Source organism: Sebastes fasciatus, chromosome 15, assembly GCF_043250625.1.
Source record: "Sebastes fasciatus isolate fSebFas1 chromosome 15, fSebFas1.pri, whole genome shotgun sequence".
NCBI lineage: Eukaryota > Metazoa > Chordata > Actinopteri > Perciformes > Sebastidae > Sebastes > Sebastes fasciatus.
The window spans coordinates 29,588,974-29,616,711 of record NC_133809.1 but is presented as its reverse complement, the minus strand read 5'-3'; the positions used below and the strand labels follow the sequence as shown (position 1 = coordinate 29,616,711).

At 41.0% G+C, this 27,738-nt stretch overlaps 1 long non-coding RNA gene across 1 annotated transcript in view; it reads left to right on the top strand.

Moving 5' to 3' along the window:
• The window catches only part of LOC141783408 (uncharacterized), a 395,872-nt gene that overhangs the window by 273,613 nt on the left and 94,521 nt on the right, over positions 1-27,738 (top strand). The gene's annotated exons all lie outside the window — the stretch shown is intronic.

The following is a 27,738-nucleotide window of genomic DNA, read 5'->3' as shown; positions in this document are numbered from 1 at the left end:
AAATTCCCCTCAATGTGGCCCTAATACTCTGTTGTACCTCATTGCAATTTTTTTTAACTATTTCTTTTTTTTTTTTTTTTAGAGGGCGACCAGCCTATATGGCCTTAAACCAGCCCTGGATTTTGCTGAATTGTCTGGTGACCACGACAAGACCAACATGACAACCAGCTGCTGAGGAAGAGCATGAGATGCAGTTGAAAGTTCCAGTTTAAAAACAAAAACATTATTATTGTTACTGCCCAAGAAGCTAAGAAAAGCAGTAGTGCTGCTAAAGGGACATATTATACATTAAGATATGCACACACACACACACACAGTCTATCTGGAGGTAACAGACTACCAGAGCACCTGGAATCGTTCTGTTCTCCTCTGTGACGTCCCTCGGAGATGAGAAGTCACACCAGATCCACGACAGTAAATACATTTTCGCTCAGCTACAAAACCTCTGACAAGGCAAATGGCTTTGCATCGGCAGGCAATTTTAACACACTCATATGTCAAAAACAAGCAATATAAAAGTTTCTTATCCCTACATGAGGCTTGGGGAAATCTCAAGTCTCTGAGCGAGAAATGAAAGTTGGAAGTGCATTTCAGGAACAGGCTATCTGTTACAGCAAGTAATGGCTCGGCCCGGTCGCTGTAATTCCACAAATGCATTTTAGCGTCTCGCGTCAGGTCAGCTCCTCGTAGCAAACATAAGAATTTGATAACAGCATGGCAGTGATAAATAAAAAAATCTATTCATTTGTCCACTATACCTTATGAATACACCGTCAGCACAAACATGCCCCCTCTCCATTAAGTGCATATTGCTCTCGGCCTCAGCCTCGGCTGGATTAGATTGTATTGATAGAGGAGATGTATTGGAGATAGAGCATTAGAGGGGCATACCTCCTGCCATAATGTTTAATTTGTTTCATATTCATGACATGTGGTCAGAGTTACTCCATTTGCTGTTATTTTTTCCCCGCGGCAGACTTTTATTTAGTCGTAAGAAATGTTGTTTTTTTAAATGAGATCTTCCATTTTAAGAGAGAGGAAATGTGATATTGTAGAATTAAATAATTATTTGTATTGGGGTGGGTTTTCCTTAATTAATAACGTCGGGACTTTTTTTGATTTACATGAATGTGCACATGGCTTCTCATGCTGTAGCACAAAGTCTTTAAGGATATATTATAATGCCGGACCGTCAGGATGCTTTAAAGCTAGTGAGACACCATATTTGTAAGGCTTTAGTTGTATACTCCGCAGTCCATTCTTTCTGGATTATATTTACTGGACGTTCCTTTTGTAAATGACCACTATGAGGAACCGTGCAGGTACGATGCACAGGCTTTCAAAAATGTGGGCTTTACACCCCCAATAGATTTAAATACAATAGTTCATAAATTGGACATAAGAGATTAGCTGAACTGCAAATAACATACAAGGGTAACATTATAGTGTCTGGCCAAACCATTATAACACATAATAACACATAATAACATATTATAACACATAATAAGCATAAAATATCTACGAATAAACCCTAGCCGGTTAAATATTACCAATGCAGCTAACAACAACTAACTATTAGCTTCGTTTGCAAAATGATCTTTAAAGGGGACATATAACACTCATTTTCAGGTACATATTTGTATTTTGGGTTTCTACTAGAACATGTTAACATACTTTAATGTTTAAAAAACCCTTTATTTTCCTCATGCTGTCTGCTTGAATATGCCTGTATTTACCCTCTGTCTGAAACGCTTCGTTTTAGTACACTACAATGGAATTGCAACGGAATTGCGTTGCTAGGCAACATCTTGGGTCCATGTTCACTTCCTGTCAGCTGATGTTATTCACATACACTGCAATGGGAAATAAACTCGGACCCATTTAGAATGTTTACGTTTACTTTTAAAAATGGTCTAAATATTGTAGATTTGTGACATCACAAATGGACAGAAATCCTGATGGCTTGTTCCAAAAGCTCCGTTTCTGAATACGGGCTGTGTGTATTTCTCCGTATATTGAGCGTTTTGATAGTTTAACAGTATTTATATAGAACTTAAACCTGCTTTATAATATAAAAGGCATGAAAATGTCAATTTTTATAATATGGGACCTTTAATATACACAAACAGAAGTCTTCTCTCCCAAATCCCCCTTAATGTGGCAGCGCTTGGTACAGTCTAACTGCTGACGATTAAAGGTGCAGGTGTTATTTTATATTCTGCTTGAATGTTAAAGGAATAGTTCACCCTAAAACAATATCAATTGTATATAGTACTCACCTCTCCAGGCTCTCTATGGTCCTAGAAAAAAATTTCTATCGATTGGCGTTAAGGAGTTCAGTGGAGTCTGCAGCAAAAAAGGTTATAAGATGTCGCTTTTCGCTAAATTGTTGCTTAACAAAGCATTTTCGGATTATCTTCCTGTGAAGGAATTTGTTGTGTACGCAATGCACCTACTTGTGGGTGGGTCGTCAATTCAAAGCACGAGCAAGTAAAGAATCCAAACCGACCCTTTAAAAAGTCACACCATAACACAAATAAACTAGTCGATAAAGGCAGTGGTAGACCAGCAACTAATGTGTTCTGTGAGGTAAAATTACTGTTTTTGTCAAAGGAGTCTGGTGGCTTTGAAGAAAGCATCCATTACGCCTTCAGTTCCCCGTCGGAAAGGGCTGTCTTACGGCGAGGTAGAGCGGTGATAATATTCTAAATATAGTGTACACTTCAACTGATATTGATTTTTTTAGGTGCTGCCCCGTCCACAGCAGTCCATTGCTTTGCTCCCGTGCTGGTACTCCTGTCTGCTTCTACAACACAGTCTCATGGCAGTTTGTGAAATAGTCAAGAAATTTAAATATCCGCTCCAGTCTTTTCAAAATAAAACTACTTTGTTAGGTTTAGGAATAGATCGACTTGGTTAGGCTTAGGCATCAAAACTACTTAGTTAGGTTTAGGAAAAGATCGCAGTTTGGGATTAAATAACACCGGAAATGCCGTAACTCAAGTTTGGATGTTACGTGACAAAAACTACTTAGTTAGCTTTAGGAAAAGATTATGATTCGGGATTAAATAACTCCGGAAGTGCCGTAACTTAAGTACGGAAGTTATGTGACAAATAAATCAACTTTGATTTGTGGTTTCAAACGGGATAAGAACGCTATTTCACGAACTGCTGAGCGACTGGGCTGGCTTCTAATACACTGACTATGGATAAATACCTCATACAACCTCACATCAAAACACCTGAACTATCCCTTTAAGAAAAATACGTAACCAACTTTAATGTACCCTTAACACACCAAAAACACGCCTAAAACCTGTCAATATGGCAGAAATTTCATTGTTAATTGATGAACGTAGTAGTTCATCAGAAGAAAACATTTTCTTGGGACATGATACAAAAGGTTTTGTACAGCACAACCCAGAGTTAATGACCATGCTGTTGTGCTCCGTTTAATTTGTAGTATTCATTTTTAGAAATAAGAGTAAAGAGTGAAGATACATACAAGCGAGATGGGGGTTTTACTTTGACCTGATCAGACTGCAGAGATTTCCAATTTCCAAAGCATGTATGTCAGCAGTCGGAGGAAACGCTGGGGTACGAAGGCCTATTGAGTTTCAGCGTCAGGTTTGACCATTTACAATCAGACGTGAAGCGGCAGGAGCAGATCACCTCTCCAGCTGGTGATCTCACACATACACACACACACAAGGACACCCTGGTTGATCTCAGTTACATCTCAGCCGTTTCACGACCTGATAACCACGAGTGTACTGTCATAACACCCTGGCATCGCGTGCTCAGAGAAACCACGTTGGACGCTGAACTAAACCGAGCTTGAAATTTGGACCTGATTGCATGGCTGTGTGCCGACTGCAATTGGCCACACTGGGAGTTGATGGTAGACTGAACCATAGCGTCCCGTATGCTAAACGCAGCAGACATCATTTTTAACTCGCCGTTCACCACCCTCCCCACTCCCCCCTCGCTATCGTAGAGGGCTTTGGTGAAAACGAGGGAAAAAAGTGGAGTCTCAATGAATGTGGGCCTGGCTCATCCTAACCATCCTCCCTTCAGCAGCCTGTTAGAGGCTTTCTCAAGTTTCCAATGACGCTACAAGCCGAGGCAGAGGCACTGGGAAAGGGAGACGGGCTGAAGAGTAGAGTTTCCATCCCACCTACCGTGTGGTGCCCTCACCGGACCCAAGCCCACTCCATAGCCACATTTATCCTATTACACCAATCTGCTGGGATCCACTTCATACACTCAAACAGTCGGAAAATGTGCAATACGATGGAATTGACAAGAAGCCGCAGTTGTGGTGCATATCATGTCCATGAATATAATTCCCATCGATTTGGGCTGCCAAACATCTCAGACCGGCTTAATACCTTTATATCAAATCCCTCTAAAAGCGTATAATTTCCAGTGATTGCTCACACTTGCGGCCTACTTACATTCCCATTGACAACCAAGCGGTGGCACGACTCCAGAGAACACACTCTGTCTCTCTAGTGTTTCCTCGCGTTGCCAGCTTATTTATTCTGCACAGCTTTAAGTGGTGGCTGTGGAAAAATGAGGAAACAAAGAGTCATTCTCAGACCATGTGTTAAGTTAATATAGAGCTTTTTTCGCACTGTTCCGCTGCTGAGTGGGAAAATCTAGCACGCTTTAAGCCTTTTTTCAGCTCGCACATATTTCACAGAGTCCGAGTTGAGAAACTGCAGAGCATTTGACATCATCCATTTAAACGACCGAGTGACATCTAAGCTGTCAGTAATGTTCTGCATGAATCTCTCTCAGCCTATAAGACTGAGTGAGATTGATCTACATTGCCTCTAAAACCCAATCAGTAGCTGCAGTTTTCTCAACTGACTATGAGAGATTTGGAATCCAGTAAAATTAATAAATTGAACTGATGAGGCCAAAGGTGTTCAAAATTAAATAAATAACTCAATCATTTAAAAAAAATCAAATGAACAAAGAGACTAAATACATAATATAACAATGGAATTGTGAAATAATCCAATAATGTAATTAATGCTATCACAAAGTCTTTGTCTGTCAAAAGTAAAGAATATTTTTAAATCAACACTTCCTGCTTTCATTTCAAAATAAAAGCCATCAAGCGTTTTTTTCTGTGGACAGAATTCCTTCATTTGTTAACACAAGGCTTTTATTCTGAAATATATGAACGACAGCTTCCTAACCCTACCTAAGTGGTTGTGTTGCCTAAACCTAACTTCCTGTGAAAACAGAAGTTTACTTTGAAAGGACACTATGCATGTAAGGAGCGTATATTGACACCCCACCCCCGGTCCATCCAAAAGTAACGCAAGAGGGGTACCCCTTGGTCGGTCTCCGATGCCGAGGGGCACTGACCAAGCAGCGTTGGGAGTGAGAATATGTTGCCAAGTAAGACTGTAGCTGCAAAACCCCCGAGTGTCCCGAATTGAGCAAGTGTTTTATTGCGTGTGGCCAACCTCAGTTACATACTAAATGCCATGCATATTGTACAATACATTTCTGATGCAACGTTGTGGTATCTTTCAGTATGATAATCTCAAAGAACTCTGAACTTTTAGATGGTCTGGCAGGGATCGGACTGACTGCTGGGGAAAAAGGCGGTCCTGGTTGTTTCTATGGTCTCCGTCAAGTAAACCATAAGTAGTGAGTACTTGCTTTTCTTTCCCACTGTGACTCTTGCTGACCGGTCAGTGACCAAACAAAGGTAACCAGATCTGTTTCTATTTGGACGTCTCACAGCAGCAGTAGTGCGATTTAGAATATATCTGAGAGGAAGTCCGTTCCAAGAGGCCAGGTTCCAGTACCACAGAGCGGCTGTGTGTTTGAGCACCAGCACTGCTCCAGTGGGCATTATATCATGAGTCCCAGCTCAAGTGGAGAGAAGTCTCTGACCACACTGACATGGGATCTTCCCAAAACAAAGACCCCGGAACAACAAAAATGTCCAGTCCACAGTCACAACAGTTCACAACAAGCACTGAGTAAAGGGTACATCAGTGTCTCTGTGTGACGTCTCCAAGCACTAGACTGCACCAGAATTCAACAAAACTCTGCTGACTGTTTTACCATTGTACTGTGTGTTGAATCATTTAAAAGGGGGGAGGGGGGGGGGTTAGCAGCTTAATCACCTCCCCCAGATTTGGAAAAGTAATTAATTATGATTTGCAGTTGCTGGACAGAAGCAAGGGAACATTCAGATAACTGATTAATTTACCAAATCAATAGTTCTAAAGGGACTCATAAACATTACTGCTTTTGTCCACAGGGACCGCCAAAATCAACACAAAATGGGCGAAGGCAGGGTACACCTTGGACAGGTCGCCAGACTATCACATAGAGACAGACAAGCATTCACGCTACCTTTCTCACCTACGGGCAATTTAGAGTCAACAATGAACCTAACCTGCATGTCTTTGGACTGTGGGGGGAAACCGGAGAACCCGGAGAAAACCCACGCTAACACGGGGGGAACATGTAAACTCCACAGAGAAGGGCCCCAAACTGGGTTTTGAACCTGCGACACTCTTTGGTCGCCTAAAAATGCATTCGGTTGTTCTTAGATGGCGACGGACAAAATGCTGAACTCGAGGCTTCAAAACGGCAGTCCACAAACCCAATGGGTGACATCATGATGACTACGTCCACTTCTTATATGCAGTCTATGGAAGTAGCTTTAACCAAGCGGTTATGATTTTAAACATGACCGTGAAGGTCCACTAATCTTAATTAAAGGTCCCATATTATAAAAAAGTGAGATTTTCATGTTTTTTAGTTATATAGAGCAGGCTTAAGTCCTATATAAATACTGTGAAAGTATCGAAACGCTCAATCCACAGGGAAATACACACAGCCCGTATTCAGAAACTCTGCATTTGAAAGAAGCTGTCAGGATTTATGCCCATTTATGATGTCACAAATCTACAATATTTAGACCCTTTACACAGATTTAAATGTTAACATTCTAAATGTGTCCCAGTTTATTCCTGGTTGCAGTGTATGTGAATGTCATCAGCTGACAGGAAGTACACATGGACCCAAGCTGTTGCCTAGCAACGCAATTCTGTTACAATTTCATCACAATTCCATCGAAGTCCGCTAAAGCAGAGCGTTTCAGACAGAGGGTAAATACAGGCATATTCAGGCCAACATATGAAGAAAATAAAGTTTTTTAGCATGTAAACATGTTCTAGTAGAAACACAAAATACAAGTATGATCCTGAAATGATGATATGGGACCTTTAAGTAACTATTTTAACCCAAACCATGACCGTTCCCTAACCCTACCCAAGTTATTTTTGCATCTAAACTTATCCCAATCTTTAATAAACCATTTTCTGTTTTGGTTTTGGACGGCACAATCGGAAAATGCTTTTCACATGTGATTCCGGAGGGCAGTTACAAACAAACAGTTGTTTTCTTGTTATTTGTTGTGGATTTGGTTTTATCATGCAGTTTGTTTTAATGAAAGCCATAAATATGGTTAAGATATAATAAAAATCATTCGTAGCGTACTGTTTAATCAGCATCAAGTGTACCTTTTGCTACACAGGAAATAAAGCCAAACAATCAGTTTTATTACTTTTTGCTATCCAACTTGTTTGTGTCTCAGTTTGACCTCAGACGGACAGAGGACAGGAGCCGCTGACTCGGACTTTAACTCCTGTGTGTTTGCATCTAACGAGAGATTATGCCGAGCTGCTGCTGCTGCTCTCGGCCCTCCCACTTCCTCGAGGATTAATGTCTGTTTTCTCACCATTACGTTAAGCAGCCACATTAAGATGAGAACTTGTCATGCCATCACAAGTGTTTTTTCCTGTGTCTAACAGTCACAGCTAAAGGCTCGCCTCTCTGCACTAATGAACCTATGATTAATTAAAACACGTCCCCTCGGAGCACAGCAGCGGCTGGGTGTACGGCTGGGTCATGAGGGGGGGGGTCTCGAGGTTAGAGAAGTCAATGGCAGGCGAGCAGCTCCAGCTCCCATTACATCATCCTGCCCGCATGCTGAGCCGGGACTCAGTGATGTCACTCAGTTTACTCAGCTTCCAAGCCATTTGTTTTCCTATGAGTAGCCCTTTTGTTTATTTTCATAATTTTGAATATCACTCTTTGCCAGTCATACATACACGATTCTAAAACTCAATTAGCTTAACGTCTCTTGCGCTCTACCGGCGCTGCCGTGAGCCCCCGAAAAGTGCCCATTAAAACGCCATTTCTGACGCTTTGTTTGCTTTGCAGGGCTCAATTATCAATGCACCAGCACCTTTTACTGGACCCCTGGCTGGAAGGTTTTTAAGAGCTCCAGGAGAGGTTAGATCTGTGATTTTTCTATGGCTTTCCAGGAGGAACCTTGGGAGGCGCTAAACACCTCCGCCGCTGCCAATGTGAAAGTCTCCAAACGCTCAAAAAGAGGCCTCACTTTTTCTTTTTTTTTTCTCTTTTAGGACCCCAAAGACGTAATTTCACAGAACAACAACCTCCCTCTTCTTGATAACTGTTAGCCTCCAGATGATCCACAGAGAAATTATACAGCTCAAATGTATTCCAAGAGCATTAAATGAGTGTAGATACGGTATCATGACCAGCCCGCCCCTCCAGGGGTGCTCCCATAGCAGATGGATTGGGCTCAAATTATCTGGCTGTCTTGGTGACTTAGGATGTCAAACTGATAAGATACTGGGACCGTATCCACACGATACACAATAATACAACCTAATCAAGGAAGGAAAAAAAACTGCACTTCCTCATACCGAGCCTTTTACTTATTACCTCACCCGAGGTAATTGTTAAATTCTGCAGGGACAGATTTTGAGTGAAGGCATCAGCGTCATGCTATAAATTCTACCTATGAGTTGAGGAGGGGAAAAAAAAAAAAAAGCGATTGGAAGTCCAAGTTCAGTGAGAGTGCAGGCTGAAGCAGGGGCCTGCAGCCGCCTCTGGGTTTCATCTGATTTGCGGTGGCAATAAAAAAATAAAAATAAAAAAAATAAAAAAAAGTCAGCAGGCCACATGCCGGTCGTCTCAGATGTGTTTTGGATTGAAAATAGGATTAATGTGCTAAAGTGTGATTAGAATGGTTAAACACGATTAATTGGAACGGACTCCAGTCGCCCGGGGAGCTGGGAGCTGGAGGTGGGGTGTGTGTGTGTGTGTGTGTGTGTGTGTGTGTGTGTGTGTGTGTGTTTGTGTGTGTGTCAGGGTGTTTCTAGACAGATTCCAGCTGAACCAAGTGAACAAAGTGCGCTAACTGTCCAGGATTTTCCATGTCTCTCCTCCTGTGTGTGTGTGTGTGTGTGTGCGCACAAGTGCCTTTTCCCTTTGCATTTTCTCATAGCCAGCTTGTCTCAGAGCAGATTGAACACAGCTGAGAATGTTGGTCTAGGCCTGCAGCGCACCATCCTGGGGGAATAGGCAGGAACCACGAGGCTGGACTTGGCTCGCCCTGCGACGGCTGAAAACTGCCATGCACCCAGGGCAGGGGTCCAGGTGGATCGGCTGGGGAGAGGGAGAGTAATTTGGGGGTTATTTAAAATGATCTATTAAACCCCTGAACTTTAATCAGGGTTGCTACTATACTGACAGCCATGATTTACCTACAAATCAGTAGGACGGGGATGGGAGGGGATGGATAGGCTCAAAATGGGACCACTTCATCTGAATTATTTCCTATAGGGCACAGGGGCCGGGGCGTTAGCATTGATGAGGCCGGAGGAAAAAAAGAAGAGAGCGATAGCTCTTAAGAAAATCTGCATTCCTTTCCAAATGCAACAGCTCAACATCATCCGCGCCTGGCTGTTGACAAAGAAATTGCTTTATTATCCTTTTCCATCAGCGTAGCCTCCTGGTATTAGCATGTCTGGGCTCAGAGAGGGCCTCGGAGCGGTGAAATAGGCAACCTTGGTCTTGTCAGCGAGAGCCAGAATACCTCACACAGGGTGCAGACCCCCACTTGTTTGAGCTATGTGTAAATACAGGCCGGCTCTGACAGACACCCAAAGTCAAACTGGTTTACGGAGGGCCCGCGCAGCCAGAAAGCAGAACCGAGCTCTCACAGGTCATTACCGCCGCCTGGCCTGTCACTGGGGGTAATTGAAAAACCACAGGGGTGTGATGTAATCCACCGCCAGATTACAGACAAGTACACACATAAATATACAATCATCACAGAACAAGGACCAGGACAAACCGATAAACACATAATCATGAACATGGTGTGGGCAAACCCTTTCATGAGAAGGTCTCGTTGAGTTAATATTGTTGCTCAACTTTAGAAGTTCTCCGTTTCACGAGCATGAACCACCATGAACCACCATGACCTCTGTTTACAGCATTAGTATTTGTTTTTTCCTTGACTCACTACCAGTACAAACCATTGTTCGATTTTCAAAAACTCATGTATACATATATATATGAATACAGACGTAGGCAAAGTTGTTGGTAACGTTCCGTTAAAGAGAGAAAAACCCACAATGGTCACTGAAATAACTTGAAACTGACAAAAGTAATAATAAATAAAAATTCACTGAAAATTAACTAATGAAAATCAGATATTGTTTTTGAATTATGGTTCAGCAGAATCATTTAAAAAAACAAACTAATGAAACTGGCCTAGACAAAAATGATGGTAACATTAACTTAATATTTTGTTGCACAACCTTTTGAGGCAATCACTGCAATCAAGTGATTTCTGTAACTCTCAATGAGACTTCTGCACCTGTCGACAGGTATGTTGGCCCACTCCTCGTGAGCAAACTGCTCCAGCTGTCTCAGGTTTGAAGGGTGCCTTCTCCAGACTGTATGTTTCAGCTCCTTCCACAGATGTTCAATAGGATTTAGATCAGCGCTCATAGAAGGCCACTTCAGAATAGTCCAATGTTTTGTTCTTAGCCATTCTTGGGTGTTTTTAGCTGTGTTTTGGGTCATTATCCTGTTTGAGGACCCATGACCTGCAACTGAGACCAAGCTTTCTGACACTGGGCAGCACATTTCGCTCCAGAATGCCTTGATAGTCTTGAGATTTCATTGCACCCTGCACAGATTCAAGACACCCTGTGCCAGATGCAACAAAGCAGCCCCAGAACATAACCGAGCCTCCTCCATGTTTCACATTAGGTACAGTGTTCTTTTCTTTGGATGCTTCATTTTTGCGTCTGTGAACATAGAGCTGATGTGACTTGCCAAAAAGCTCCAGTTTTGTCTCATCTGTCCAAAGGACATTCTCCCAGAAGCTTTGTGGCTTTTCAATATGCATTTTGGAAAATTCCAGTCTCGCTTTTTTATGATTTGGTGTCCTCCTCGGTTGTCTTCCATTAAGTCCACTTTGGCTCAAACAGTGACGGATGGTGCGATCTGACACTGATGTACCTTGACCTTGGAGTTCACCTCTAATCTCTTTGGAAGTTGTTCTGGGCTCTTTGGTTACCATTCGTATTATCCGTCTCTTCAATATGTCATCAATTTTCCCCTTGCGGCCACGTCCAGGGAGGTAGGCTACAGTCCCATGGACCTTAAACTTCTGAATAATATGTGCAGCTGTAGTCACAGGAACATCAGGCTGCTTGGAGATGGTCTTATAGCCTTTACCTTTAACATGAAGGTCTATAATGTTCTTTCTGATCTCCTGAGACAACTCTCTCCTTAGCTTTCTGTGGTCCATGTTCAGTGTGGTACACACCATGATACCAAACAGCACAGTGACTACTTTTCACCCTTTAAATAGGCAGACTGACTGATTGAAGGTTTGAAGATACCTGTGATGCTATTTACAGGACACACCTTAGTTTAATATGTCCCTATGGTCACATTATTTTACATCTTTTCTAGGGGTACCATCATTTTTGTCCTGGCCAGTTTCATTAGTTTGTTTTTTAAAATGATTCTGTTGAACCACAATTCAAAAACAATATCTGATTTTCATTAGTTCATTTTCAGTAAATTTTTATTTATTATTACTTTTGTCAGTTTCAAGTTATTTCAGTGACCATTGTGGGTTTTTCTCTCTTTAACGGAACGTTACCAACAACTTTGCCTACGTCTGTATATATATATATATTTACGTATATATAACTTCTAAATTGACACGTGCGTCACGTGTTGCTGGACGTTTGTAGGAAAACGCACGAAAAATACGTTGTTGAAAGTCGTGCTGAGTGGAAATAATAGATTAAATTCATGACTATTTCACAAACTGCTGTGAGACTGAGTTGTCCAGGCTGCATCCAGCTGCCTCCCTGATCTCTCTGCTAAAATTCTGTGTGTGTTGCGTGTCTCTGTAGTCTTGATAACAGTGATAACAGCGTACACAGTGTATCCTTGAAGACATTTATAGTATTGCACTCGTTGTAAAGAGCAGTTGTTTAAAGAATGAGAAATGAGAGCTTGAGGTCTCCATACACCTGGCCGATCACTGCGTAAAGTGGGCAGAATTGTTGTATCGTTTGATCCCTCACCGGCTTCCCACCCAGTTCAGTCACGGGAAAGGGAGTTTCAGGAGTTGTAAGGTGATAAGGTGAGTTGACAAACACTTTGTTTGAAGCGTACTGAGGCCTTTATGGGGCGGTCACGCTGCCACCACTCTAGTTGTGAATGCCAGTCTGGGGGCACCTCTGACTTCAAGTTGCCTTGAACAGAAGCAACAAATGTAGCTTGCAAAGCCATGAATTAAACTCTCTTCTGCTCCGCTGCTCGCTCGTTTTCTCACACACTCGCTGCCACGCTCTCTCTCTCTCTTGCTTCACCACTCACTTGCCACCCACGTGCACACAGACTCTTCGCACTGGCTCTGCTATTCTCCCACAACACTAGTTTTCCCCGCCGACGTCGGTCACAATTCCTGTTTTGTAAGACGGGCTTCACTAGATATAACTTTGTTTGTGTTGGAGTCTGAGTTGTGGTGGGGGCTGGTCGTTTGTTGGCATTAGCAGACTCAAATAGCCGATTTCAAATAAAGGCACTCCCTCGCGAGCTCGCATGATGTCATATCTGTTGGATTTTCCCGTAAAAAACAGCCCGAGTGTTTCACATAAAAAACAGTCTACAGTCACAAAAGGTCTAATTTTTTAGGTCAGGTTACAACCCGTTCACACATTGGCAATAAAAAAACTTATATACATGTAAAAACTTGTATAAACAAGTTGGGTGACATCCCACTCAGCAGAATGATTCAGTGAGTTCAGCTGGAAGCCCCTCAGCCAGGTACTGAGGCTGGAAGGTGTTCTTCCTCTGTGTAACCCAAGCATCACTATGCATTATTACCTCCGCCGAGGCCGAAGGCCTAGCAAGGAGGTTATGTTTTCACCGGCGTTTGTTTGTTGGTTTATCGGTTTGTCTGTTAGCAGGATTACTCCAAAAGTCCAAGATGGATTTGAATTTTAAACACGGTGAAATTAGAGTTGAGTTGGACCAAAGCACACTTGGTGATTGTTGGAAAGAGTAACCACGACGGTTTAGGTGAGTTTTATTTTGTTTCTGTCCAGTTTGAGTGAAGTGTTTTACGATGCTCCGCTACGTACAGCTGATCTCAACATAAACAAGAATACACGTGGATGATGACACAAGCTGAACGGAGAGGGGGGCGGATGTCTGCGCTCTCCGAGTGCCATTCTAGTTTTCGTGATGGTCAGCACAAAATCACCTCATGTCTTAGGACAGATGGGTGGGTCAAAAAACACAGGACTTTCTCCCAGGAGACCGTTGTTCATGTCCCATCAAAGTTGATTTATTTGACACGAAACTTCCGTACTTAAGTTACAGCACTTCCGGTGTTATTTTAACCCAAACCACGATCTTTTCCTAAACCTAAGTAGCCTAACTAACCAAGTCGATCTATTCATAAACCGAACTAAGTAGATTTATTTTGAAAAGACTGGAGCAGAAATTAGCCCTGTGACAGTCTGGCGACCTGTCCAGGGTGTACCTCGCCTTCGCCCAATGTCAGCTGGGATTGGCTCCAGCCCCCCCCCAGCGACCCTGAATAGGATAAGAGGTTACGGATAATGAATGAATGAATGAACACTTAATAGATCCCACATCTCAGCATTTTGTATTTACTTATTTGCACTGTGGTTATATGTTATATATTACACGTCTTAATTCAAATATTTGTACATATTTAATTTTTCTTATATTCTTATTTTTAATTATATGACTTACTTATATTTCTTTACATATATTATGTTTATATCGTAGCATTATGTACATAAACCTTTATTTCTATTTTCTTACATTTCTTTATGTTTACACAAGAGCAACTGTAACGCCAAACCCGGGGATCAATAAAGTATTTTCTGATTCTGATTCAGTCAGTCAGAACTGTGGAACACTTCCGTCAGTGTGTAGGATGCTGAGCGCATTAAAGGGAGAAAAGAGCTGAAGGAAAGTGACGCTAAATGCTGCAACTGCTCCTAAAACTGAAGACACAGCAGTTTTAAAAAAAGATAATACTAGAAGATATATTGCTGGTATAAAGAGGAAACAGTAAAAATATTTCAACTAAACATTCACAGTATACGTGGTCTGTTGTGAATATGTGGAGACTGGCCTGAACTGATGTTAGATTGTCAGTCTGAATTAATATCCCAGTCCGGCCCTGAGTCGCCCTTTTAACTCTTCAAATCCAAATTTGGATTTCTGACACAAAGCCGTAAAACGACATTGTCTCTACTCTAAACTGACAGGCTGTCTAATTTTATTTAACCTCCCTCAATTGGATTCTATACCTCAGAAAACAGCTTGTTACGTAACCTAGCCCTGATGGCTCACCGTCGCTGCTGAAACACGGCAACCCGAGGATGAAGATCCTTACTATCCCATAAAAGTATATGGAGTTGGGCAGCTGGAGCTAATAAACGGCTGCTGAACCCTGTAAAACCTTTATAAGTTCCTGCCTGAGGGTTGAACAGGAGAATGGGGAGTAAAAAAAAAAAAAAAACAGGATGAACACAGGGGAAGGCACCAATAAATCTGTGAGGATTAGGATTGAAAACAGGGATCATACGTTTACTGTCAGAATGAGTCGACCGTGTCTTCTGTCATACTCGCTGGGTGGCGCTCGACAGGGACGGTGTAAATTGTGCAGGCTGGTGGCCACACAGATACAGACAGCTGCATGTGGATTTTCAGAAAAAGCTCTTTAAACCTTTATCGCGGGCTAAAAGTGCTCCCACCAGAAATAAGTAGGTGTAATGGCAAGAAAGAAAGAAAAAACGTATTCGAGTGTTCCAATCCAAATACCCACCATCTAACTTGGCAAACACCTTCACAGTGAAAGAGCCGTGCTTTATGAGAGTGTTAGCTGAATTAACAAATTGCAAACGCAAACGAGAAACATGCCTGCGAGTAAAAACAACCCGATATGTTTGTCAGATTTCCAGCAGACCCCGCCACCCCTTCCATCTCCCTGGAATTGTAGTCTAAAAGTCAAGTATTGCGAGGGCGGTTTGTGACATATGCAACCCCCCAACCCCCCACCCACCCCTCTATTTTGTTTTTTAAGCCGAGGTGTTTCTCCCTATTAGATTTATAATGTTCTGCAGTTTCCGAGAGAGCCAAACATTAGCAAGTTGCAGGCTCTTGGCCCCAAAGAAATGCATGTAGTGGCTGTGCCCTGACAGCAGAGTAATATGCACTGTCAGGAGAATTCAGACGCGACGGGACTTAAAGGGAGGCTTCGCTGATGCCTGTCTGTAATTGCCCCAGGTCACGGCCGCCGCTTCACTGCAGATGACCCAGGCAGGCATTATATATTATTACAAGACAAGGACTTCAAACCCCTCATAAAATGAACTATCAAGGGTATTTCTCCCAACTTTTAGCTCTGGAGTCCTGGACTTTGTAAAAATCAAGACCCCCTCCCTTCACCCTCCTTCTCCATATATACTTTCTTTCCCCCCCCCACCCCACCCCCCTGTCTTTTTTTTTACATTAATTCCCAACAATGGCACTTTTCATTTGAGTGAGAGCAGAGCAAGGCAAGACTCTCTCAGTGTACGGTGAAGAGTGAGGGCCGGTCCATTGAGAGCGACTTAAACTGCAGTATTTTCTCTGAGCGGGATCCAAAGATGACCCGACTAATGGACGATCATTGGTAGGGAAATATCTTTGCCCAAAACGCTACAGCCCGAGGCGCGTTCTCTCCTGACTCACTTATGTAAGTGTCAAAAAATATCCCAGACTTGGCTTATCGAGTCCCGAACTGCTACGTCGGCAACGCTTTCAGGCTTTTAAAAAACTGCCATTTGAAGGGAAAGTGAACCTCACAAGTTGCATGGAAGCTAATTTTTTAAACATATGTGCACAAGTCCAAATGTCCCAAAGAAGGAGGAATCTTAATGAGGTATTTGGAAATGGCCATCAGGCACAAGTCAACCTTTGATTAATGCTCCCTTTAAATGACCCTCTCCCACCATGTTCCCAATCCAACTGTGTATGAGTATGATATGTGGACTATTACTGATAACTCTGCTTGTTGAAAAGCTTTGGTTAAGTGGATAGAAAAATCCCAGCGAGAGCTATCGTATATCTGTTGGAAACCAGACTTTAGTTTTTTCATACAACACTTAATCCCTTTTTTTCCATTATGAAGCTAATGCATACCTTTTTTTTTTTTTTTAATTCTTCAGCAATACCTTGCCATAAGAATGTCTGTGATTTGTGACCAAAGAAATTTAAGTGCATAAGGGGATTTATGAAAATAACTTATTGTTTTATGGTGTATTTTCTTTCCTTTTTACAGGGCTTATTTTCACATTTAGCGTTAATTTAGCACCCATGTTGACGCCAGAAAGAACACACAACCTTTGTTAAAAAAAAGCTCCCAAATCCTGACCCATTTATTGTGGACACTGACCACTATTTATTTTGGATAATAAACAGCACAAGCATTACATTCCTCCGTTCTCTCCTCTCACAGGGCTGTGTGGAAGGCACATTGGGCCTCATTCACAAACAGTGTGTGCGCATAAATCTGTGCGTAAACCGTGCGTACAAACATTTTATGCACAAATCCGAGATTTGTCTTAGAACATGTAGACCAACTTTTAAAGGTGCAGTGTGTAGGATCTGGCGACATCTAGTGGTGAGGTTGCAGATTGCAACCGACTGAAACTTCTCCGTGTGACAAGCATGTGGGAGAACTACGGTGGCCAACGTGAAAACATGAAAACGCGAATGTCCCTCTCTAGAGCCAGAGTTTGGTTTGTCCGTTCTGGGCTACTGTAGAAACATGGCGGCCGGCTCCGTGAAGAGGACCTGCTCCCTATGTAGATATAAACGGCTCATTTTGAGGTGACAAAAACACAACAACTCTTAGTTTCAGGTGATTATACACTACAGAAAAGATACTTATTAATATTATATTCCATTTCTCCCAATAGATCCCACTAAATGCTACACATTGTTTCTTTAAGAAAGGCTTGAATAGACAACAACATCTAAAACTGCATTTACTAATGCATTAGCCAAATGTATTATATAACTATGAAATTGACGCCCTTTCATCCTCATCAATTATTTTCATAATTAAAATCCATTCATCCTTCCATCCATCCATCCATCCATCCATTTTCTTCCACTTATCTGGGGCCGGGTCGCAGGGCAGCAGACTTAGCAGGGACTTCCAAACGTCCCTCTCCCGGCAACGTTTTCCAGCTCTTCCTGGGGGACCCCGAGGTGTTGGAGGTACTGACTCTAACCCCAACCGCTTCACACTCTGCCTGCAAACCACCCCAGAGCATGCTGCAGGTCACGGTTCGATGGAGCCAACAGAACCACATCATCTGCAAAGAGCAGAGACGCAATTCTGAGGTCCCCGAACCGGACACTCTCCTCCCCCCGGCTGCGCCTTGAGATCCTGTCCATGAAAATCACAAACAGGATCGGATAATTAAAATACTCAGCTATAAAATCTGAGTCTCCCAGTCTTATCTTACAATGGAGTATATGAGAATGTCCACATTGAAATGTAAAAGTTTTGGTTTTCTTTAATTTATTTACTTGACCTATAATGATCGGCTACTCCCACCAATTTCTAGTGTCCCGAAATTGCGCATTATGTAGCCAATGTTCAGGCGTGACATTCTTTTGCTTTTTTTCCTTTAGGAGCCATGCTTCTCTCTTACAACAACTTCAAAGCTTTCTTTATGATACGCCTCAAGGCAAACGTATTTCCTTATACTAGTGCAGAGTGTGAAGATGATTGGATGAACGGTTCTTGAGATATGCTAAGGACAATCATCCATATATACTGTACACAGACAGAGATCCCTTCCTTTAAAGTTAATTGTTTGTAACAAAAACAGCTGTGACAAATCAGCTCAGTATCTTAGAACTGTCTTTCACATTGGACGATTCTGCAGGTCACAATAGAGAGGCGAAGTCCCGCCCCTTCCGGTGGGCTACCATGGGACCTTATTTCGGAAAAAACAGTGGTCAACGGAGAGAAATAAATATTTTTTTGATCCCGTTTGAATTACACCATGAATCACACATATAATGTTTGTCACTTTAAAACATCATTTTACAAGTCAAGAAAGTCTCAGTTTGACGTAGCATCATTTAGTTTTGTGTGAAACCGCTCAGTGAACTACATCTGTTGTCTCAGACAATATACGTCACCAACACTAGCTAGCTAGCTAACTCAGCTATGACCACGCACAGATTAAACGCTATCTGACCTGATGTGTTTTATCAGAGACTCCTGGTCTTTATATCAGCCGGGAAGAGAAAGAAGGATCAGACCCGTTGCTGGTGTGAGTTCATCTCAGTAGGAAACACACAGACATCGTAGCTTCAGAGAGAGAGAGACGTTTGGGTGTGTCGTCTTTCTTATGACGTATTTTCACAGTCTGATACTTCAACAGTTTTACAGCAAACTGTGACTTTCCTGACTTGCAAATTCATGTTTTAAATTGACAAACGTCATATGTGTGATTCATGGAGCAATTCAAACAGGATCAAAAAATAATTTATCTCTCTCTCCGTTGACTACCGTTCATATTTTTTCTGAAATAAGGTCCCGTGGTGGTCCATCGGAAGGGGCGGGACTTCGGCTCTCTATTTACTTTCAGAGTTGAAGGTGTAACTGTCTGTTAACGTGGCCCTGAGGTCTCCACACCTACGTTTGTGTGACAGGGTCAAAAATGACTTGTGCATGATTTATGTTTTATGGTTGTTTTTATTCTATTTTGCATGTTTTATGGTTGATTTTATTCTATTTTGCATGTTTTATGGTTTTTATTGTATTGTGTGTTTTATCCCTGCATGTTGGTTGTTTTGATTGCTTTTAGTATGTAAATTGAAGTGTTTTTAAGAAGTCATGAACTGGAATGAGACCCATGGACAGCCACACCCCCAATCAAAGACACTGATTAGGAGAGGAGCGGCAGGTGTGGCGGAGAGCCTGCAATTAGCAGGATGCAGCACAGGTGGAGAGGACACAAAAGGAGAGAACGGCTGGCAGCGGAGGAGATCTTCAGTCAGAGACAGTCCAGAGACAGCAGTGCAGCAGAAAAGCCCTCCTGCTACTACCTACCAGCCCAGCGACCTGAGAGTCCTGTGAGACTACATGCAGCAGACCCTGTCCGCCAACGCAGATTCACTCAAAAAACGTAAGTACCCTTTTGGTACATTTACGTGGCGGACACACTGAAAACAGACCAGGATAGCTTTTATCTGGAGTTGTGATAGCAAAGTAGTGGAGAACACACTACTGGTCCTGGTCTCTTGTTGTTTCACAGTTTCGGACGGTGCTGGAGAGACGGCCGAGACGGGCAGACGGCTGTTGGAGTACGGGAGGAGCTAAGACACGGACACGAGGAGGATCGCTGGATTGGATTGGACTTGATTGGACTGGACTTTTTATAGGGTTTTTAACCTTGTTGCTAGTAACATTTTATTCCTTTTAGCGTTTAGATTAATCATTAATTTTTAGACCCATGCTATTTTAATTGCAATAAATCTGGTTTTAAATTGATTTAAACTTCTGCCTGTGTTTTTAACTCTGCTCCCCTGATGTAAAAGAACCTGAATTTATCAGAGTCCTAGGCTCCAAATATTTCCTAGGTGGCGTTGTCGGCTCTAAGCAAAAACATTAATTGTAAATCTAACTGGTACTTTAAGTTGCGGCCTTGCCATTGGCTGTTGGGCCCGGGCCACATTTGCTTTTGTTGTTTTTTGCTGTGGAATCGTGTAATTGGAATCCTTTGTAAATGACATGAACTCAAGTTCACAGCTGCTGTGGTAAACTCTTTACAGCCACTTTTCAAGCCTGATGGTAATAATAGAAAGATAAACTTTGGGTGGAGTATTCTTTTTTTTTTTTGCGCTGCAGTCATCTTCCCAGACCCAGCCTGTGTATCCCCCCCGATCAGATCCAACAATTTGAATTTTCATCAAACCTCTCCTAACCTTCAACCTAAAGTGAACCATCTGTAACCTAATACCTGAAGCTAACGGTGATTTATGGAGCTTGTTAAGAGCACTACACAGTCTGGAAACGAGTACCTCCCTGACAGGCTGAATTTGTAGTAAAAAAGTATCTGAAGAACAATAAACTTGGTAGCCATTTCTTTATGGAATAAACTTTCACAGATAATTCTTACTCAAACTGAAACTACACTATTATTTAACCTATTCTTTTGACTTCTTTTTTACATTAGCACAGTTTATTGTCACGGTTTTAAAGGCCATGAAAACCTATAATGATCTGCTTCTATGGAGCCTCACGTGACTATACACTTTTCTGCCAAAGTTAGACCAGTTTTGTTTGTTTCACACGGTTTTAAGTGGGTGGGGTTCAATTGGATAAATGTCATGTCATTCAGTAGTTCAGTGAACCAGAGTTCAGCAACATTTGTGATTGTGATTGATGTGTTGGTAGCACTGTCAATCAAATCTGATCAGACCACACCCACACAGTCCTGTTGAACTACATTAGCTGCATTTTTGACTGTAAAGTCTTAAAGGTGACATATTATAAAAAAGTGAGATTTTCATGTTTTTATTATAAAGCAGGCTTAAGTCCTATATAAATACTGTGAAAGTATCGAAACGCTCAATCCACAGGGAATTGCACACAGCCCGTATTCAGAAACTGATATGTGTTGCTAGGCAACAGTTTGGGTCTATGTTTACTTCCTGTCAGCTGATGTTATTTATATCCACTGCAACAGGAAATAAACTGGGTCACATCTAGAATGTTTCTGTTTAAAACTGTGTAATGGTCTAAATATTGTATATTTGTGACATCACAAATGGACAGAAATCCTAACGGCTTGATTCAAACGCACAATTTCTGAATACAAGCTGTGTGTATTTCTCCGTATATTGAGCGTTTTGATACTTTCACAGTATTTATATCGCACTTGAACCTGCTTTATAATATAAAAGACATGAAAATCTCACTTTTTACAATATGGGACCTTTAAGAAGGATGTTTTCAATTGATCCATAGTGAGGAATAAACAGCGACGGTGGATGTTATTAGAATGGTGCGTCGCTTTAAATGTTGTGGTGAAATGTTAACCAGTGCATTCTTGCCTGGGGTGTCTCGCCACAAGTATGTTTAAACTTTAACTTTGGTTATTGCTTATTAAGTCGGAGTGAAATGACCAGGAAGTATCTCAGTAGCAGCCATGATAAGAGCTGTTTGAATCCTCTAAATGCTGAGGAAAGGAGCTTCAATGCTTCCTTTATTATCTCCTTTAGCAGAAGATGGACCATCCTTTACCAAAGGAAAAGAGAGAATAATATCCCACAATTCCTTGCGGACGCAGCATTTAAAGCGACGCACCATTCTGCCGTTCATTTCAAACAAACGATATGCCTATCTTGCATAATATTTTCATACAGTCATAGTTGGCATTCATGTTGATAAATATGAGTGGACAGTGACAACCATTTCATTTCACTTTATTTCTATTTATTTATTTTGAACATGTAACAAAAGAGTTAAAAACAAAACAAGAATAACAAATAAAATGAACAGTAAACATATAGCAAACAAATAATCAACATAAATAAATAATACGTCCAAAAAGGAAGATATACATTTAATGGTTCTACTCCTTCACCATAACTCAAAAAATAACTCAATATTTATCATATGGACTTTGTGGTAGCCTGTAGGTTATTCATTTTTTGTTTAAATTCCAACCTCGTTAATGAAGTGATATTTTTCACCGGTTGTCCATGTTTAAGGTCAGATAATCCTTTATTATTAAAGTGTTCCAGCAGCAGAAGGACCTGCTGTATCTCTCTTTCACACACCGTGGGTGAAGCAGCCTGACACTGAAGGAGATATTTAAAAATGCACGGGGGGAGGCAGCACCTTTTGTAGTCCATCTTCAGAACATTCTAGTGTCACCACGGCAGACCCGCGTCACTAACGTCGTCATATCATAACGACGGAGTTTAGTGAAAGTGCAGTCGGATTCTCTGAACACCGCGGTTGTCTTTTCCTGAGTCCTTCTGAATTCTCCTTCTCATCTTTCCTTGACCTCATCACGTTTTCCATCGAGGTCAAAGGAAAAGTGGTTAGGAAAAGACGTTAGGACGTAATTTTTGGACTTTTCGACTGCAGCCTAATAAGACTAATATTAACTCTCTTTCAACTGTTTTTCATATCGCCCTTTGACACACTGTTCATATTATAATATTGATTAGTGCACCTTTAAATTTGAATGCATCAGAATCTTTGAGTTGCAAATAACCAGGACAGACTTCAACTGTTAAGAAATAGTGCGGTGTATTTCAGAGGAGAGCATGGCTGAGCAGAAAGCCTCCCAAAAAGCACAGCGTTGTGTTGGTGAATTGGAACCGCGGACATCTCATCCAGCATTATGAAAAGCCGGAATACATAAGCTTCAGATAAACAGTCCGATACTGTAATGCATTCGATTCCAGATTGCCTTAATGTTTCACAGCTCTTTTGAAGCTTCCCTGAGCTGTAAGGCCCTTATCATCTCCCCTAATGCATAGGTAATCACATGTGTGTCACTTCTCACCACTTCCCCCCCTGACAGGCCAATCGGCCGACCACTCCGAACATAAAAAAACATCCTTTTTACAACATGTTTTTTCTCCTTCCTTTTGGATTTTTTTTTTATTGCTCCGCAGCCTGTGATGGACACCCAGGGAGACTGTGTGACACTGATGGCTGGGTGAGGGCATCATTTCCATGAGTAAAATATCAAGCCCCTGTCAGACCTGTCAACTCTGCCACACGCCACCATCACACACAAACACACACACAAACTCAAAAGATATGTATTTCTTTTTTTTCATTGTTGACTTTTCCCGCTTGAGTGTCAAATGGATGCGATAGCTCACAGGGGAGAAAGAAAACATTCACATTCACGTGTGTGTGACACTTGAGGTGGGGGGAGGGCAGCGGGATGCTCCTCTTCGCTTGGTGTTGGCCGGTTTAGCGTCGGGGGCCGGCCGCGCGGGGCCCAGAGAGCAGACGCAGAGAAATGGCAGCACTTAGCCCCCCAGCACAAGTCATTTTGTCTTCAGTTGGCACCACTTACAGACACCGTGTGGGTTAAAGAGGCTTGGGGAACAAAAGTCATTTTTCTCATCCGTTTTGTTTTTCCTTCGTTCCCGTTGACTCGCAGACTTTTTCTTTTTGAGTTGTTTATTTTTTCACGGACATATGGCGTATGATTATTCAGATTTGAAGCAGTTTAAAAGGCCCTTGAGGTGCAGAACACAACTCATAATTTATGTGTATCATAATGACCCCAATTCACAGTCCGGCTGTCAGTGAGTGTGACTGGGAGTCATATACCTTTACACATATTTTATATTTCAGGACATTAGATACAACTCATGTGTGCGTTGTGTGCAGGGCCAGAGTCCCCTCTACTCCGACCACAGTTTTTATCATTTGGATGGATTTTTCATATTGTATTTTTTTTAGCTGTTCAGTTGTTGTTGTTCTTTCTCTAAAATTTGTATCATTTGTACGTATTCCCAAATTTCTCCCAACACACAAGGCTGTAATGGTAATATATATTCAAATATGCTCAAAATATCATTATGTTCAAATGAATTAAAAAGTGGACAGCTAGAATGTAATACGAGTGTTACGTAGGCTGTATCACTGTCAGTTTTGATGAGAAAGAGCGGACTGGAGATGAAAATGTAGGACCAGAGGACAGGAGGAAGAGGTGACAATAAATATTTACTTGTAAATATATATAGATAAAAACAATAATTTGTTAACCCATTGGCCACATACTATGAAACAAGAAAAGGTAAAAAAAAGAAAAAAGAGAAAGACAGCAATGTAATACAATACACTACTAGAAATTATTGTAAAAGAAAATAAATAAATAAAAAATCCTCCCAATGTTAATTCCATAGCTACAGCCATAATCTTATAGAGACCGGTTTAGACCTGCTCTGTATGAAAAGCGAGATAACTTCTGTTATGATTTGATGCTATATACAAATAAATTGAATTAAATTGAATGAATCTATAGCTAAAATAAATCAGAGTGTTGTCTAAATTACTTAATAATGTACTGCAAAATACAGCAAAAATGTATATTAAGCATTTATGAACTATCATATTTATAAATACTATATGCCTGTAGTTTTGGAAAATATGTCATGATTTATGACATTTTACTGTATCCATTTCAGGGGCTGTCAATCGATTAAAATATTGAATCGCGATTAATCGCAAATTAATCACACATTTTTTTAATCTGTTCAAAATTAACCTTAAAGGGAGATTTGTCAAGTATTTAATAGTCTTATCAACATGAGAGTGGACAAATATGCTGCTTTATGTAAATGTATGTATATATTTATTATTGGAATTCAATTAACAACAAAAAACAATGACAAGTATTGTCTAGAAACCCTCACAGATACTGCATTTAGCATGAAAAACAGAGCAATGTAATACAATACACTAGAAATTATTGTAAAAAGAAAAAAAAAAAGTTAAAAAAATAATAAGTGCAAAAGTGCATCCCATGTGTTTGTAAATATTTAAAAATATTTTAGAATGGCAGGAAATACGTTTTAAAATTTAGTTGGGCATGGGATAAAAAAATAATAATAGCCTGACAAAATATATAAGTATGTTTTAAACTGGTTGCAGAAAAAATATTTCTGTTTATAACCCCTTTTTGATCTATTTTTATTGTTTTCTACTTTATTGTGTGCAATTACTTTTTCCTGCTAATGAATACCTAATCTGAGGTCATATTGTGTTAGAATTTAAGATTGTCAACAGCTGATTATACAAGCCTGTTTTTCAATATCATTTAATTTCCTCCATTTACTACATGAATCATACAATTACTGTTTTCCAAACCCCCAATTTATCCTCTTCTTTTTCACAGTTGCAGCAATTTATACCACAATAATAAAAAGTGAAAACAGTTACAACAAAATAAAGAAAAGGGCAGTGAAAGGGGTAAAAGACATATAAAAAGTTCCTTAACAAAGAAGTATTTATTTTCCATTATTTATTTATTATTCAATAACATGAGTGTGCACTTCCAACACACAGTTTCACACAAAATACAAGATAACATCTAACAAAGTAATGATTCCATGATCGGAAAAGGAGCAAAAAAGAAACATTTCATACTACCTCAATGTTAACACATACACACACACGCACATACACACACAAAAACACACACACACACACACACACACACACACACACACACACACACACACACACGGTGAACACTTTGCTTTATGACCAGAACTGAGATACTTTTTGACTGTTTGGTCGAAGCTGTGAGCTCTCCAAGAGAGTTTATGATCTATAAATTGTAGGTATCTCTTAATTTTCCATTTTCGGATATCCAGAAACAATAAATTTGGTGTTGATAATTTATGAAAACACTTCTTCACTTTAACCATTTTTAAATCATCTCCAGAAAATATTATATATGTATATATATATATATACATATATATATATATATATGACAATTAGCAAAAATTTGATGTCATTCATTTTATGATTAATAATCACATCCCTACTTTTGCCAAATGTTTATCACATATCGTAATTACTAATCACCCACAAAATACTTGAATTACAAAATATCTCATATATTAGATAGAAAATGAACATAATTTGCATATAAAATATACAACTTAATTGTAAAAGCTTTAGGCACCCTTCTGCATTACCTTTTTGTCTGTTTCAACCCAAACTACAAAATAAAACTCCCCACTCCTGATATGTTTTCCCTGCATTTGGAGGCCTAATAGGGAAAGCAAACACAAGATATCGCTGCTTCTTATTTCAGGACAATTGTTGCTGATGAGTTGGAGGGATAAGGAGCGGAGGATGTGGAGGAAATTGGGCTCCGGGGTTCTTTCTTCGGCCCGGCGGGAGGCTGCCGGCTAAAGCTTGAATAACAAATGAGTTTTGCTGAGGATTTGGCTAATCATCTCAGGACGACTGGATTTAGAGAGAGAGAGAGAGAGAGAGAGAGAGAGAGAGAGAGAGAGAGAGAGAGAGAGAGAGAGAGAGAGAGAGAGAGAGAGAGAGAGAGAGAGAGAGAGAGAGAGAGAGAGACCCAGCACTTGAACTGCGGACCCCGGGCCCCAATTAACGGTGACCACAAATGAAAAGCAGCTGGCAATAATTACATAATTAAAGTGCCTTTGGGGGGAAGAAAAGCATAATTTCTGCAGCCATCGCCATAAATCTTGTGCTGTCCGAGCCCATACGTTTAACATGAACTTTTCCTGAGCAGGTTAATGCATTACTCATATAAAAAACACAGTATCCCTTTGTGTTTTGCTTGGACCTGCTTAATAACAAAGAGCAACGGGACGGGCGGCTGGCCGGCCGACGGACGGGTTGCTCTGCCCGTGAACGCCTCACAGAGCTGCTGGAGCATGAAGAGCGACACCTCCGCTCACCTCCATGTGTCAACTCTCCCGCCTTTTTTTTTTCCTCCAAGCCAGGCTGAGCTGGAGATATTACTTACTGTATCATAACAGACTGTTGCTGGGATAAAGCATGTTCAGGAAATCTAGAAAGGTATTATACAGCCCTGCTGCCATGAAGCAGGAAATTTAGTTGTGAATTTCTTTTCTTTTCTTTGATCCTTTTGGTTTGGCGATCTATTCGACAACGGCCACCTTCGAGCTTGAACGATACCCTATGTGCTGCGAACACATTCGCGTTTTCAAATTAGCAATGAAAACCTCAAAGTGAACATTTGGTTTTACTTTGGATAATTCCGCTGAAACTCAAGTCAGACGGTAACTTTTACCCTGAAAACAGCGCCGCCACCAACAGATGAGCAATTAAGCAATTAGAGCCATTTCACGGAGTAAGCCATAAACACCTCTAAGTGTATTGTGAATAGGCTCAGCACGTTCCAACGGGGCCCTCGCCCTGATCTTTTGTCAGACGCTCTCGGGGATGATTAATAGTTTAATTTTTCAAAATTATTTAGACACACAAATAATTTGATTCAACGAGGGGCTATTACCACATCTTGTAATAGACATGTTACAATGATGAAAGCTTTAATTTGTTTTTAGAGCACTTACAGGGGTTAGAAAAGCCACCTCGCTCCCCATCATCAATCATGTGTCACTTAACAGAAGTGTTATATTATGGGAGAAATGCAAATATGGCGGCTTAAATGCATGCTGTCCGACAGCTGGCTCTCCCCGGCTCTTTGAATCTCTGCTTACTGTTTTCACTGTAAAGAA